Below are 17,984 nucleotides of genomic sequence, written 5' to 3'. Positions count from 1 at the left end.
GAAGGCATTTCAAACCTGTGCAGCTGTAATGCACTTCACAGAATTCTCACCTCTGCTCTCTAATTGAAGAAGAAAGTTATTATGCTGTCTAATGAGTTTAGAAAGTCAATTTCTTGACATGCACAATAATAATTAAAATTGGTATTTAGCCTTAGAGCATCTCTTCAGCACTGCAAAAGAATCACAATATTGACTTTCACACCTTTACCACAAAGAGATGAAAACAGAAACAAAACCCTTCATCTGACGATGGATAGATGGAAGTAACCCAAGGGCTGTGTCTCAAAATATAGTGAGCTGCCAACATGCCAATCAGCATTTTGGGGCAACATAAAAAACATTTATGATGTCTAACTCAAGGTAAGCACCTCAATACATTTTGAAAGACGACAATAAACAAATCACAGACAAAGAATAGTTGCCTGATGTACTTCTCACAAATAAACTGCACAAACAGATCTTCTGAAAGCAAACTTCCTTTAAAAAAAAAAAAAAAAAAAAAACATTTCACAACCTTCCAAACATGAAGGCACATGAAAACTGAAAGTAGATCGATGTTAAAAGCCAGTTCAGGTTTACACATCATATGCAGCTCAATCAATATTAGACAGACGGTCAGACCCAACAATTGAATTAAATAACAATTGGCAAAAGGTGCTTCAGTAGTTAAAGAATGAATGTGAGCACAAGAGATAAGAGTGAGAGAGATGAAGTGAGAGAGTGGAAGAGACAGATAGAGATAGATGATCAACTCAGCACCGGACGCCAATCTACTGCTAGGAAAGATGGAAAGACAGAGAACAAGCGATAAATGGAAGACAAAAGATGAGAAACAAAGTGAAAGAGTGAGCTGAATAAAAATGGAAGCATAATTAAAAACAAAACAACAAAAAGTGACAATACTTTTTAACCCTCCTATTATCTTTGGGGTTAATTTGTCTACAGGATCTTTTAATTGTATAAAACATAGGAAATATCAAAATTTTTGTTTTGGTTGTTTTATTGAGGTCACTATAAAATGCTATCTTTTTTATATTCAATATAATATTCAAAAAATTCTCTCTGTTTTAGGGCTCGAACCTAACCTAACCTATAGTATTGCAAGAAATATAGTACTTCATGTTATTATGGTCCCGCTCCCAACTTAAACTACACATAGTTTTGCTTATGTCATTAAATGGTTCCAGGGACCACCTGACCACCTGGCCACCTGGCCACCTGGCCCTAAATTACCTTGCTACCAGATCGGAGGGTAACAGAAGGGTTAAACATCCTGCATCGGTGTTCAATTTCGTTTGATATGGGCCATAAATTATAAAATGATCAGGTGTGGTCCATTAAAGTTCATAATTTTAGAGTTTATTATTCCTTAAAGAATCATAAAAAGGAATACAATTTCTATGAAAAGGGTGACCTCATGACCACAAACCCCATTCAGTGTGTCATTCAGTCTGGTAATTGTTTTTAAATTACAGCTGATAACTTGACAAATGTCAATACTTTTGTTTCCTACTAATTTTAAATATTCTGTTTAAAAGTGTAGGATCATTAAAGGGTTAGTTCACCCAAAAATGAAATTTATGTCATTAACTCCTCACCCTAATGTCGTTCCACACCTGTAAGACCTCCATTCATCTTCAGAACACAGTTTAAGATATTTTATATTTAATGATTCGGATAGCGTGTCAAACTGCTGAAGTCACGTGACATTGGTGATCCGAATCATGAATCAATACGCTGATTCATGACCATTCGAATCTTTATTTGAGGATTGAAAACAAAAATGGAAGAGAAGACCATGCTGAATAAAGTCGTAGTTTTTGATATTTTTGGACCCAAATGTATTTCAGATACTTCAAGAGATTCTAATGAACCATCTGATGTCCCATATGGACTACTTTGATGATGTTTTTATTCCCTTTCTGGACATGGACAGTACAGTAGACTGCATTTGCTCTCGGACTAAATATAAAATATCTTAAACTGTGTTCTGAAGATGAACGGAGGTCTTACGGGTGTGGAACGACATTAGAATGAGGAGTTAATAACATCAATTTCATTTTTAGGTCTAACTTTCAGTTTTGGGAACTAACACTTTAAGATTGTATTTTTTAAAGAAATGAATAGCCTACTTTTATTCAGTAAAGATGCATTCAATTGTACAACAGTAAATCAAAAAAGATGGTACACTAAAAAATGCTGGGTTATTGTTTTAACCTAAATTTGTGTCAAATATAGACAAGCCCAGCCGTTGGGTTACATTTTTAAGCAAGTGGTTGGTTTGGTCCATAATTTAACCCAAATTTGGGTTAAAACAATAACCAGCTTTTTTTCTTTCTTTTTTTTTAGAATGCAGACATTCATTCACGATTAGATAGTTGAATGATTTCTGAAGGATCACCTGACACTGAAGACTGGAATAATGACGCTGAAAATTGCCATTATTTTAAAATGAAAAACAGTTACAGTTATTTGATCAAATAAATGCAGCCATGGTGAGCATAGGACTTTTTTCAGAAACACAAAGAAGAAAAAATCGTACGGACCCAAACTTTTGAATAAATGAGGAAAAAAAAAAACAATTCATCAGAATAAGAGAAAACAAACCTTTGGGAAAGTGATTAATAGAGCTATCATTCCACATGCATGGCAACTCACTCGTCCACTCTGCCAAAGCTTTCAAAGTATACTCAACCACGTATAATCACAGATGGACGAGTTCAAAACATGCGCAGTACTATTGCTTTAATGTCCACCAGACGTCAGAGCAGAGGGCAGCACTGAGTCGTGTTATTTACAGTATATTCACTCAAAAGAAGCGTAGCGGATCCCTCATTGCATGCAAAGTTTAGAACAAGAGCCAAAATAAAATGATGGAGTAGAATATGCTGCTTTGTTTACCGTTTTGTATTACTCTTTACTACATCACAACTGTGCTTATTGCCACCTAGTGGATTCTGTCCGAATATTCACCTTGCGCCTGAACTGTTGTAAGCGCACCATCCACAAAAATTGGGCTGAGTGTGGACATCTGCAGACCCCCCTGATGATGAAAATCACGTCACACAGACAGGGTGCGGACCATCACGGAACATGGACAAGCCTTTGAGCTTAAAGAGCTTCCCAGAGGTAGCATTTAGGCAGCTAGAGGTTCAGGTGTGTTCTTCAGAGTGAAGCTGTAGTGTGTAAAAACAGATGATAAGAGAGAATAAGTGTCAACATGAAGAGCGCTGCTGTCAGCTGGAGGACAGATAGATGCGCTCACACAGGTATACAGAAGATTAATGGTTCCCCTTCACACATTTAACTGAAGACATTCAAGGGCAACAAGTCATGATCAGACACGCTCTGCCAAGAGTGCTTCACTTTTCTTCCTGTTTCTACCAGTCCTCGCACTAGCCAACCACATTCTTTCTTTCTAATGCTTTTATCTGCACCCTTGAAAGTGCCTTTCATAACTCTGTCTATATCCTTTCTGTGTGGACTGGTGTGAAGGAATACTTTCTGAATTTACACATCCGCATTTCTTCTCCAACAAAGGCAGTATTTAAATTTATGGCATGTTAATGTGGGAGGGACTATGAATTATTCAGCTGAACTTTAGCTTATTAACTTTAGCTTCGACTGCAGTTAACTTACAATTGTATTTTTAACATTTAAAATTCTCTCACTAATGATTTTGAGAATAAAATAATTGGCAGACCACCTGCTGAAGAGCCCCACTTTATGTGCAGCTCTACCTCTCATAAAAATGTTCATATACTTGTTTTGGTGGCCTAATGAGAGCAATAGATCACATGTGTCTCGCCACATGGAGTTGTAGGGATGAAGAAACTTCTATGGGGCATTAAGTAAAGTATCTGCACATCATGCATTGGGCGATTTAATTGTTTTCCAATTGGGCCTAATTTCCACTTGGCCAAAAAAATGTGTCTCTATTAAAAAAACAAAATGGATACAGCTTTCAGTGATGATCCTAAAGCTAAAAGCAGCAAAATTCTCTGCTAAACACACTCTTGGACACAGACACTTCACTGGCTCTTGGCAGGCATACAGAACTTCAGCATTCAGAATGATCTAAATAAAACGACTGTGCATGAACGTACGCACTTCCATCGTTATTAGACACACATTTTAGAAGAGCCTGTTTTAGTCAGCCTTATCTCTAGGGCTGCATGATTTATCAGATTTATCGAAATATTGTGATATACAATGGCTTGCGATTACTGCATGATTTTAAATAGATTACAAATAGTGCAAGTTTTAGGTTCGAGGTAGATAGCAGAGAATAGAATGGACATGACTGTTACGTGTAACATGCTTAATGTTATTGCGCAAAGATTTTTAACTTTTTGTACTTATATAACACTTCACTTCACATATAATACAAATATAGCCACCCTTGGACACCAACATGCCTCTCACAATAGTAGAATCACTGCCATAGCTGTACAGTTGTTATATTACAGGAATTTTTTTAACAGAGCTATGCTCGAGAATATAAAGAATCTTTGTGCATGTGCAGTTCGTAATAACGGTACCTATACCTTCGACCAGATGGTAACAACACATTCACTAAAGGGTTACTTCAGCGATTAGCATATGGCTTTGTATCAGTAGAAACCCTGGAGAATATTCAAATTATTGTGCTTTCCCCCCTCATATCTCCCTGTGACAAGAGATTTATGCATTTTATTTCTGGAAAAATTCCTCCTATGATGCAAAATGACGATTTTTGCATCATAGGAGGAATGTTTGCCCAGAGGCTAAAGACTACAGCCAGCAGAGGGAGCCATTTCCGCATGTTTTGAATCCGCGCATGGGGGATGGGAGATTACACTCAGCTGGCAGGGAGAGCTCAGCTTGCAGACAGGATCATTTAAACGGAGCTATGGTGAGCAATGTAAGTCTTTTAACTTCTCAAATTCATTTCTATGAAAGTTAAGCTTGCAAAGGCATGAACTGAAACACGTGCCAGACTGAACTCGCGTTGTGAATGTATGCCGCGAATGTAGTCGCAATTACCTCAGCTCTCATCACTCCTGCAGTTCGTGCTCAGGGCTGTGACACTCGTGCGGTGACTCACTCATTATATTGAACAGACACGTTCAGTTTTTAATTGTAGTGTCTTCTCTAACTCAGTCACAGTAATGAAGTTGGTGGTGTTGGGAATGGCCTCACAGGGCAGCGAAGCATTCTGGGAATTGTAGTTTTTCATCCCCATGGGACAAAAATACATTTTCTGTCTTTTCTCAGTCTAGAAGACACCAAATTCAAAAATAATTTCACATTTCTACTGCATTGATGACCGAGTTTAAATACAGATTCATCTTCCCAGCGCTGAAGTACCCCTTAAGGATGCAACAATACAGTTAGTCCACGGTTCAATACATACATAAGACTCTTACTTTATTTTACTTACAAGACTCGAAAAACCTTACTTAAACATAACTTAAAATAAAAAATAAAATCTTGTACACATTTCTGGTGTATTGTATAATACAAAATACATATATAAAGATTTACAGTGGCAGCTGAGAGATGTACAGTAGCATTAAAGTATGAAATTAAATGAATAAATGTCGGCTAAAATTAAAACTACATAGTCTTCCATATGCAATATACAATGATTGAAAGCTACTGTATTATTACTTTATTCAAGAGCAGTGAGTGATTTGCTCTGTTTTTAGTTGTATAATTTTAGAGGGGAACTGTCTCTTTAAGGACATTAGACTGCACTGCTAAGCTCGCATCTCATATACAGACACGCAATTTTACTTTCACTTTAGACACAACCAGCTGTGTTATATGTTAACCTTGTGACAGTATTAGCACAGTAAGACCACTTAGTCCAGTAATCATGTGTGTTTGACAGGCGTACGCGCTCAGCGCATGTAAAACGCGAATGAAATGAAAAACAGGCTTTAAAACGCGGCTAAACATCTAAGTGTAACTTCAGGATGAGTACAGAATCTCCTGATCAAAACACGTGAGGAAGACGCAGTAAAACAAGCGATTGTATGTAAGCAGATGCACATGTAAAATAACGTGATCATCAACATTAAACATCATATAAATCAAAACTGCCTAATGTTACTGAATGAAATGTGGACCCAGGACAAGCAACAGGACTGTACAAGCATTAGAGGTGTTGATGGACTCGATCTACTCCATCTGTGTTTGATCCTCGCTCTGAATCTGATCTGGTCTTTCACAAAAATGTGATTTTCTCAGCTTTTTTTGTCCTTTATAGAAGAGGGTCTCTTTCTTTAGATATAGTGCATGCTCAGATATTCATAAAATGAAAATAGTCACACACAAAAAATTAAACGCTGGTGGGGAAAGAGTTAAGCAAAGTACTCAAGCACACAAAGCCACCTCTCAAACAGCGCATGATCCAGAATTTAGTTCTCTTCTGCAGTGCACATGTAGCTCTATATTCGTGAAGAGATCTGTGCAGCTCTTAAAGTGAGTGACAGCACCCAATGGAATCTGCTTGTGTGCTTAAATGTTACTCAAACAACAAAAGAGAAAGAAAAATCTACAATTTAGTTGTCATTGACCCAAGTATAGTTTACCTTATTTATAATTATTGGCATTCAAATTTTGGAAACGATGCATCACATGCTTGATTCTTGTGCACAGTACAAGCGGGAAAACAAGTGTGCAAAGCGAGAAGGGTAGACTCGGTTGAATGAGATAATTTAGTCAAAACTGCACAATTCTACCCACAACAATATTCCTTTTTGATTTGTTTTTAACGTGCTCAAACAACAATAAAACTTTCTCAATAAGAGACGATGAATAAAAGAACACATTTTCTGCACATGACAAGAGAGATGAAGAGAGAGAGAAGCGCTGAAATGAAAGACTGAAAGAACAAAGATGTCATCAGAAGAAGGAGAGAGGTCTTTCTTGGACATCTGAAGAGGGTCAGAAGCAGATGAATGAAGATAAAACTGAACGGCTGAATGAGTGATAAAGACTTTGACACTGACTTAATTACTGATAATTGATTCTGCTCCTAAGAAGTCAGTGACACAAAGCGCTATAAAAGGCATCAGAGTGTGTACGTGTGCGTGGCTGTCAGGAGGTCTTCTGAGCAGATCTACATCATACCTGATGAGAATGGCATCAGAGCCCTCAGAGACACACTAAGCTTTGATCAGAAGTGAGGCTCTCTAAACCAGCAGACACGTTGCCAAGATGAGACCCAGGCCACCCATTTGGATGGACAGCATAGAGACAGGGTAAGATGAAGGACAGCAAACAAGTTCGCTCTCTGTGGTCCCTCTCATTGACGTACAGATGAGACTGAAAGAATGTCCTTTCAGCCACTAGCACGCGTACACACACACACTCATCTCCAGTTGAGTTTAAATCCCCAATAAAGTTTAATCATTAAATTGTATTTTTAAAAACTGCAGTCCATAAAAATAAATTTAAAAAGTGTGTTCGTTTTTCAAAATGTATGCAAGTACATCATGAATCTATTTTCCAAACCCTCTTATCCTGATTCTCTACAGTAAACATATAATAAATGTTTATATTCGGACTATTTTAGACCGGACAGACCGCTGTGGAGTAGCCCAGTACCGTAACTCATCACAGACATAAACAGAGAGATGTAGCTCCGGCTACAATGTTCTTCCGCAAGACCAAAGTGTGCCACACGAGCCCTGAAAAGTGAAGTCAAAGCACCTTGATCAGCTGGCTGGATGCAGTATAGGTCATAAACCCCGCCCGCTCCGAAATGTAATGGGATATAGACAAAACAATCAAACAATATTTTTTTTCCAGAGATTTCTGTCATTTTAGGCAGTTTTTAATAATGCTGATGTTACTTCAACTGTTCGTTCTATAAATAAGTTTGGTTTCAATTAGTTATTTGATTCTATATGGGGGTGTAACATCATGACTGACAGCTGAGACTTACAGCTCCTCTGCCTCAGTGAGGCACCAATGGTCATTTTACAGGAACTTCCGGAGAAAATTGGAGCTTTAACTTCAATTTCTATATTTCAGTCACTAAACTAGATTTTTTCCCCCCTCACATAGTAATTTTCATTTTGGTTGAACTATTCACAATACATATTGTCACTATCCATGATACATAGTGTTGCATTTTTGTATTGCTATATATTGTGACAATATATTGTTATACCCATAATAATTCAAGCACTAGACAAATTTACACCAAGGGTCAAAGGACTGGCTATGTGAGGGCAGACAAGAAGTGACAGACAGTGAAAGCAGACTAAAACACATCTGGAATTTAAAGCAAGTGTTGCATTTGCAATCACTTTCACTTCTGACTCTGAATCAAAGCAAAGTTTACAATGTCTGATAGCAGCCAGAGTCAGAAGTGATGCTGATGAGCTCTTTAAAAGTAAATTTCACAACTCCTAAAACATTTGCTCCAGCTTCATAAAGTCAATCATTCTTGAGGAGAATAGGACATACAGAGTGTTTCTCAGGCACTCAAATGTGAAAAAGGGGCATCTGTACAGAGTAATTCCAAACAGTTACTACTACAGTAATTATTTGTTTTGATCTAATTTTATATAAAGACATTGGTAGCATTAAATGTGTCACAATGGAAGACATTGTAAACAGACTGTGTGGTCACAATTATGAATACTACTGAACGGGGCAAATTAACTCTTGAAATATTATTATGGTAGGCCTGCCCTACATAGTGCATCAAAATGCAATGTCATCAGTTTGCCTAAATTAGAACACAGAACGTTCAAATGTTTTACGCACCATTTACACATGGTAGGGAGCAGGTGTAAATTTCTTTCATACCAACATTTTGAAAATACGAACAATTTTCGTGAATCCGAAAATTTACGTCAGAGTGGCTTTACGAACGATTTACACACAAATTCGTTCTGCTCATGTTTCATGAGTGATGCCACCCACCGACTCATGGAGCTAAACGTTTTACTCACATAAGTGTCTTGCACCATTCCTGTCGGATCCAATATAGAAGCACAGCATTGTGTTTTAATCTCAATATGTCTGCAAATCCAGCTCGACCTGAGACTTGTTTACAAACGATTCCGCAGTGAAATGAAGCAAACACGTGCATTGTCTTCCTCAAGTGAGCTGGAACGTCATTAAAAATAAATGAAAGTATCACACATTCCTAAAATTATGATCAGAAGAAAGCTTATAATGCAGTGACTGAGTTGAGAACAGCTCCATGAGTCGGTGGGCGGGGTAAATGAATTATGCGCAAAAGATGACGTCAAGTTGCGAACACGATCGTTTTCTGGGCCTGGTGTACTGTTGTCAAAAATATCGATATTTCGATATGTATTGATACTGGAATATCTGAAACTATACGATTCTCAGTTTTTACAGTATCGATATCAGCTGCACTCTCCTCTCTGACCGTCAGCGAGTTGACACACACCGGCATATTCTCACTCAGACCGGTTAACCTCTGAGCACGGCGAACGCGCGTTCTGCTGGACCTTTTCCTCATGACAGTGTGTTAGTGTTAGTGAGTGATCGGTCTGAATTTCGCACGGGATTGCACGTAAATTAATTCTACTAATCCCCGCAGATTTCGTGCTCCACATCTGAAGCGCACACACACATAGCCTACCGTAATAAAGCCGCCTCTGACATGATACAAGTGCAAACATTTGCTTCCTTTTCCAGCTTATTGTTGGTCAAATACACTCAAAGAATTATCAGTGCACATCTGTTAGAACTAACGTAAACACAGTCGCAAACAGTTCAGGAAGAACGAGTAACAGGAACAGTGTTCAGGATCCATGCGTCTGTTAGTCTTAAAGGGACAGCAGTCATTTGTTATTAAAACTACAAAAAGACAAACGATCACACTGCTCTTGACTGATCAACTTGTGTAACTTTAATAGTTTCATCTGTACGCTATTGAATTTTTTACAAAGAACATTATCCAATGTTGTTTTAAATGTAATTACTATGCATTTTTTTATTCAGTTTCTTATCTGAATGTTAGACCTACCTGAAAAAATAAAGCAGTTTATTTAATTTGTATCTTCTATTCTATTGCATTTATTTGTGCTATTGTTTGTAATCTGTTTATTTGTTATTATTTTATAACCGTTTACTCGTCTTTTTAAATTCAATTTACCATTCGAAATCAAGCTTTCGTGTGCTGTGTGTAAGCTATTGCAACACAATTATTTATCCCATTGTAAAAAATACATTGAGATAGCAAAAATTTGTGAGATAATTTTAATAGTAATTGATCAATTGATCAATAATTGTTCAAATCAAAACGATGCCCAACCCTAAGGAACATGCTGGCCACATGAATTTTTAGTAAAAAATAACAATGAATAATAAGTTCTGTTGTCATATTAAGCATCTTATCTTATCTTTTTTTTTTTTTACTGTGGTATCGATTTAGTATCGATATATCGATATTTTAGTCTGGTATCGTATCGAAGTCATAATTTTGGTATCGTGACAACACTAGCCTGGTGTCTATAAAAGCTTTACTTTGACTAACAATAAAGTTTTCAGCTCTGAAACTTACAGGATATTCTTATTACCATGACCTTGAATATATAAAAAGCTCAAGGGAAAGTTGAAAGTTTATATCAGTGTAAATATGCTTTTAGTAGAGGCGAATGAAGTCTGGTTTCACGTTAGTTTCAAGCACCGGCGCACACACCAACGGCTCTGGTTAGAGTTAGATCGTTTAACGATCGTTAAAGTTAGACTGCAGACACGAGAGCGCTGCGCGGATCATATGCGCGAGTTGGCGGAGACAACAAACATATCGGACCCATTTGAATTCTGCACAGAATGTTGTATTTAAGCGATATGGAGCAGATTATGATGATAAACGGTTAGAGGAAATTGGCTTTACCAAACAGAAAAGACTCTAGTCAAACTGTGTATTAACAAAACACTATTGGCCATTTAAAAAAAGGAGAGGAGCTGCTAACAGCTGGAGCCGTTTCAGGAGAAATTACATTGAATAATGCGACGCATTTTAAGGCACTTCAGTGGATGTTTAAAGGTGCATACCGCCACCTACTGCACGACACCTGCATGACCGCTGACATAAAGCAAAGGATTGGGCTTAGGACATCGGTCAGTTAAATAAATGCTCAGCTGGCTCCTGTAGCTTAGGACATCCCTACTTTTATAGGAGCTTGGTATAAACGCCTCACTTAAATTCAAATTATTTAAACTGCAAGGTCCACAAATTATTATAAATGTAGCCCAAGCTAAATATTAAGTGCTTCAAAATATGGATTTCACTGCACTTTGCTTCAAGAACTCTACGAGATGCTGCACTAAATACACACATGTTCAGAGTTTGTTCATCTCTCACACACATGTGAAACAAACCTAAGTCAGACACACACACAGAGACACACTCCTCTGTTTGGCTGCTGAGTGGCAAAGCTTTGAGATCAAAGGTTTTACAGATGGCTTAACGAGCAGTTAGACGCATAACAGCAGGAGACAGAGAGAAAGAGAAAAAGTGAGGAGGAGAGACAGGCATTTAGACAAGTAAAGTCACAGAGAGAAAGAGTGAGAGAAGTTGACATGCAGAGAGAGAGACAAAGGAGAGAGAGATAAACTGGAGGAGACAGGTGGAGCAGAACAAAGCAGGCGAGACGAAAAATGTAGAAAATGAGAGTTATAACTTGCACAATAACACTCGTCTCGCATTTATTGTAAAACAGCCTCAACCTAACAGAATTTATTTCATATAATGTCGTCCGTACAACTTATAAACAACAGCACAAGAAAAACAGAAATGAGTTGAAAAGGAGAAGAAAGAAAAAAATCTGAGGACAAGAAACCAATAAACCAACATTCCCTTTTATAAACAATACTGGTTTGTATTTGTTGTGTCCGAGAACCAATATGCAAAACATTTTTTAGATTTGATTTTTGGTTTTTGACACAATAACAACACTATCATTATGCTAAAACAATAAAAACATGAATAACTTAATATTATATTTAATACTGAATTAAAACGAAATTGAATCGAATTGTTAAATGTGTCAATACCAAGCCCTAGTGGTTTGTGTAACATTAGCAACACATTATAGCTGTTTGATACTGTAGTCAAGCCAAAGGCTAATCATAACAATACATAATGCATTACCAATTTGATACATTGACTTGTAAATGACCCTGTTTAATTTGCTCTTCCTCTTCTTCTGAATCAGTTTATGGTTCCCTTTTCTTCCAAGTTAGTAGCCATTTAGAATTTTCACTGGCCACCATTTTGTTGTTGGAAAATTAGTTTTTTTGGCTAAATCTAAAAATCAAGTCTAAATGAAATGTATAACACGACAGGCCATCAAACAGGCCTATTTAGGTTGGGTGTAAAGCTCATTAATCTAGACCTAGAGAAACACTAACAGTTGCTTGTCTGAAAAAAATGTCACATCATGCGCTATTCTATGGTTCTGCTGTGATCTGCTGTGATGTGATCTTTAAAACTATTTTCGCTGCTGAAACAGAACAAAAACAGTCAAATTTCAACATATGAAATTAAAACAATAATATTATAGGCTAATATTTAAACAGCCTACCTATGAATCTAAATAGGCTAGCTATATGGTTTCTTTAACCCACTGTCAGGCGAAGGTGCCGTGGATTCTGATGGATTTTATCCTTTATGACAGTGGGAACAACTCAAAATACTCAATCATCAATTGTTTTGCCATACAGATAAGTGCAAGACATAATAATAATATTAACTATAAACTGTCTACTTTTATTTGTGTACACTTACAATACCAACAGGCGTGGGCGCAGGGAACGGGTTATTTTACATCCACTTCACTTCAAACTCTGTCTTCATTTCAATGTACTATTCTAATTTTAAAAGCATTTCTTAATAATGAAATGGTATAAAAATAAAATTGTTAAAAGAACTTTGAGTTACCACTATACACATTCAAACATTTTGTACTTTAAATTTTAATAAATGTTTGAATAACTATATCTTCTTCTGTTAAAACTTATGGCTAGTGGGGTGGATGGGATATACATAAACCTATCAAGGCACGTGGCAATTTTTGGAATGACTTATCAAGAGAGGGAAAAAAAAATCTTTAAAAATTAAAATTAAAAAGTTTTAGTCACATAACATTGGTTAATGGAAATTTTAATGGTGTCATTTCTTAATTGTTTATCGACATTTAGAAATTATAAAGTTTTGCGCAAATCTGTAGGCTAATGGAAACGCGGCTACTGTCGGACATGCATGTCGTCAGAAAATGCAAACAATTTGTTTGTTAGAGGAACAATTAACCTTAAATTAGAGGTAAGAAAAGATCACTAGTCATTTAAGGGTGTTTTCACACCTGAAAGTCCGCACCAAGGTCCGAACCAAAGTTTGTGTTGGGACATTTGGTTCTTTTTGGTTTGCTTTCACATTGCAGTTATGTCAGCGCACCAAAGAACTTTACATGACGCACTGGCGTCCTGTCGTCATCATCTTTGTGGGCTGCATCTTAACATTGATTGGTTTGTTAGCGGACGTGCGTCTGACGTCAGTGTGTTGTCAATTCAGTGGCTTACTTTGACAAGAATGAATGAACAGACGTGCATTATTATGGCATTACTATCTGCAGCACCAACTATACTCGAGGCAAATTCACAGAATGAACGTCCTCGTTGTGCAAACATTTTATCGGCGCCGACAGGAAAGGAGGAGCTCCTAGAAGATAGGCTTTTTAGCCAAACAATGTGTTTTATTTTATAGTTATGTTAAATATTATAATGATTTTTTAAATTTCATCTAGGCTATATTGATTATGAAACGTGCACAGATGTGCAATATATGTCAAAGACATCGAGTCAGAAATAATTTTGACCACTTCATTAAGATTTGTTGTGTAGAAAGCTTTGTATTTTGTATCTTAATTTTAATAAATGTTTCATCATTTGCCTGAATTTAATAAATAAGCTTAAATAAATAATATAGCAGACATCCCGTGACAGAGTGATCATTTGCGTTGCACATGAACTGGAGCGGTCTCATAAATAAACCGAAACTCAGCATATAACGTTACTTGTCTCACAGACATTAGAAATAAATATATATATATATATATATATATATATATATATATATATATATATATATATATATATATATATATATATATATATATATATATATATATATATATTCACAAGCAGAGCACGCCGTTCACGCGAGCTGACATGACTACACAAGCGGTTCTGTTTAAAATGCTGTGCGCTCCATCACTGCATGTGCTGTGAGTTTAATCTGTGTTTTTTCACTAATCCTACACCAGAACTTCCTGTAAATGGTCTGAAAGTCCGAACTATACAGAAAATGCTTTCACACAAGAAACGAACCGAACCTTTGTTCAGTTTGGTCCGGACCGAGACTACCTCAAATTTCGTCTGTTTGGTCCGGACCATGGACCGAGGGAGGTTTCACACCTGTAATTTTGGTTCGTACCAAACTGAAAAGTCCGAAAATCCAGACCAAACAAGGTAGGTGTGAAAGCACCCTAAAGCCCCGTTTCCACCAAAATTACCCGGAACAATTTGTACCAGGAACTTTTTTACAGGAACTTTTCTCCCCCCCAGACCTGCAGCTGTCTGCGTTTCGACCGCGATAAAGTTCCGAGAAGATTAGGCAAATTAAGTCCGGTGATGTAGGACTGCGCGCGACTGCTCCTCCAAATCAGTGAAGGACATGTAATCATTTTTAAGTGTACCGATTGAAAGATTTTGTGGACTGTTTACATGAGACGTTATCTAAACCGATCTGGTGTTTACATGTGATGACTTTCAATCGCAATCATTTTGTCACATGCAGTTTGTCTGCCGCATCAAAAATGTCGCCGCTGTTTTCTCCAGCAGCTGGAGTGTGTTTACTGCAGCCATAGCAACTCTTAACGGCCACCAGGACTAATACAGTATTATTTATAGCTATTTGTTGTAAAGTGTAATAATAATCTCAGAAAAAAAAATCTTCTGTCAGGCGCAGTTAAAGTAAAAACTGCCTGGGGCAATATACGCTGTGTCATTACTCCAACATTATCTTCATAACTTACGAAATAAAAAGTTTACCCCTCAGAAAAATGTACTTTCCTCTCTTGTCAACATGAGCGCGGCGCGCGCCGTCACGTCATGTAAGGACACACACTTAAAAGTAATCGGTCAGGTCGTTTACATGGGGAAAAAAATTAATAACGAGTATGGAAGAGATTCAAGCTGTGCTGCTTTTGCTGGTTATGTATAGGTTTACTAAAGAGGTAATTAACAACGACAGAAAAGAGCACTAATATGCAGATTCAGCAGCATGCAGCATATACAGAAAGCTTGTAAAGCTAGATTTAAAATGACAATGTATATTATTATCAGCTATTACGGACATTGAACGTGAGATGGCTGAGACGACCGCGCGCCACCAGACAGAGAGCAAGACTGATATTTACTGAACGCAGAACGAACCTCGCAAAAGACTTTTAAAAATGCCGGTTGTACTAAAATGCTGCCTGAGCTCAACCAATCAGCATGTTCAGCGCCCAAGTCCCGCCCTCGAAAGTTCCTGAACTTTGAAAAAGTACTACCTCGCGAGCAGGGCCGTTTGGAGGGGGAAATATTTACCCGGAACTTCATTTATACCCTGGTTCCTGCGGTCTAAACACACGAAGTACCACCCAAAGTTCCTAGTTCCTGGGTAAAGTTCCTGTGGTGGAAACGGGGCTTAAGTCTCATATCAAGTGCACTGCCATACAGCCAGTGTTGGGCGGTAGCAACATAAAAGTTGCGACGCTAGCTTAACTACATTTTTCAGTAGCTCAGTTACTTTTAAAACAGTGTAGATTTTCCAGTAGCTAACTACTTTATCCAGTGAATTTCATTTTGTATAAATTGTACTTTAACTTTAATCAATGTTTTGTCAACCAATTGCCTGCATTTAATAAATGAGAAGCAAATAGACTACAGAAAGCAATAATCATGACACGAAGGCTGGAACGCCGCTCATTAATAATTTGAATTCAACCTGAAATCAACCTGAATTCACCCCATACAATGCTAATGCACTTTCTTTTATAAATTTGAATTCCAGAAAACGTGGCTGGTAAAAAAATATATATATATAAGTGGCTGGTAAAATTGGGCATTGGGACAAATAAATAAATAAATACATTTCCCACCCTGATTGCATTCATATGCTCAAAAGAATCGCGTGATTGATTAAAATGCACAACACGATTATAACATATGCCTTTTTGAGAAGACTACAATAAAATGAAACCAAATTGGCTAGTTGCAGTGTTACACACCACAGCTGAATTACACCTGCAAATGTCTACACCTTCATACACACCAGCACATAAGTTTCACAGGAATCCTGATCTATATGCTGTAAACAGCCCCCTGCCTTATGAATATTCATCAAACTCATTACCACACAAGTGAGGAAACAAACCAGATCAGAGAGAGAGAGAAAGAGAGAGAGAGAGACAGAGAGACAGAGAGACAGAGAGACAGAGAGAGAGAGAGAGAGAGAGAGAGAGAGAGAGAGAGAGAGACTACTAATGCATACATGCTTTCCTTCTTTTCTTACCTCTCCTTGCTCTGCAGACTGAAATATACTACTACTCGTCTGTTTGAAATGCAGAATATACTGAGCTTTCTATGATAATAAGGCATGTCTGAATCCATCCTGTCTACTAAGATGCCACCATCTGGACGATTTGTGAAGGCAGCGTTGATGCTTGATATCCTATGTGTGTGGGTCAGCTGTTGGTTGACAAAAGAAAAGAAAAAAAAGGCGTCTGATGGAGCAGTTAAATGTCGTGAATTAATTTATGAGCATCAATTTTCAATTTTTGTTTTTAATGCTTGATTAAATTTCTACTGACAAATAAGCATTTAAGTCATTAAAAACAGTCCCTTGGATAGTTCTAAAACTCACTTCAATGTGTTTTACATCATTACACATGAAACTATGGTGCCTTCATTCAAAAATGTTGCCAAATAAGTCAATAGATGTCTGGACAGTGAGGCAACTGCTCTTTTTAATGTCTCGTTGAAATGTGTGCATATGTGTGCATGTGTGTGTGTGCGCGTGTGTGAATCTAAAGCAATAGTTGCTTGACTTGCCGTGGCTCGTCTGTATGGGCCAAATTATGCATCCAAACATAGACCTTTAGGCGATATACACTGAATTAATAATAAATGTGTTCAGCATTCTGCAACAAATATTTTTGGTATTTTTAGACTATAAGTTGTAAAGTGAGCAGGATAGGCTATTAAAATGAAGCGAATGGATTCGGCAGGCGTGTATTCATGATACTAAGTGGGGCAGCTGGTCTCTGAGCCCTCCCTAGCTCTACAGCGCCCCACAAATTGTAAAATTGTGGTGAAAAATGGAACTGCAGCACACTCTCAGAGCCATTTCTGACTAGCTGGCATGTGTGTTCTTCATGTGGAGTAGAATATCAAATTAATGAATGTATAAATCCTTTATTTTAAAGGGTTATTTCAGCGATTAGTAGTTGGCTTTGTATCAGTAGAAACCCTGGAGTAGATTCAAATGATTATGCTTCCCCCTCTCATATCCCCCTGGGACAAGTGATTTATGCATTTTATTTCTGGAAAAATTCCTCCGATGACACAATTTGACGATATTTACGTCATTGGAGGAATTTTTGGCCAAAGGCTAAAGACTACAGCCAACAGAGGGAGCCATTTCCACGTTTTCAACCCACGCATGGGGGATGGGATCTCACTCACAGCTCAGCTCGCAGCTGCAGGCATTCCTGTAAACGGAGCTATGCTGAGCAATGTAAGTGTTTTAACTAGAAGTCGACCGATAGTGGATTTTACCGATACCGATAGCTAGTTTGGACCTCATTTGCCGATAACCGGTTAACCGGCCGATAGTTTTTAAAAAGATACTAGATTAAAATATAATAATTATAAATAAAATAACAGGTAAAAAAGCA

General features: G+C 37.5%; 1 protein-coding gene across 3 annotated transcripts in view; it reads right to left on the bottom strand.

The window, feature by feature from the left end:
* Positions 1-17,984, bottom strand: part of spop (speckle type BTB/POZ protein) — a 109,396-nt gene that overhangs the window by 74,071 nt on the left and 17,341 nt on the right. The window contains exon 1 of one of the 3 annotated variants that reach the window (XM_067412896.1): positions 2,974-2,991. The exons of the other annotated variants lie outside the window; for them this stretch is intronic. The gene's annotated coding sequence lies outside the window, so the exon portion shown is untranslated. Of the gene's footprint in view, positions 1-2,973; positions 2,992-17,984 lie in introns of those variants that run through there. 3 annotated transcript variants of the gene reach the window in all.

The sequence above is a fragment of the Pseudorasbora parva genome, chromosome 2 (genome assembly GCF_024679245.1).
Source record: "Pseudorasbora parva isolate DD20220531a chromosome 2, ASM2467924v1, whole genome shotgun sequence".
Classification (NCBI taxonomy): domain Eukaryota; kingdom Metazoa; phylum Chordata; class Actinopteri; order Cypriniformes; family Gobionidae; genus Pseudorasbora; species Pseudorasbora parva.
The sequence above is the reverse complement of the archived record's forward strand: the minus strand, read 5'-3'. Positions and strand labels throughout refer to the sequence as shown.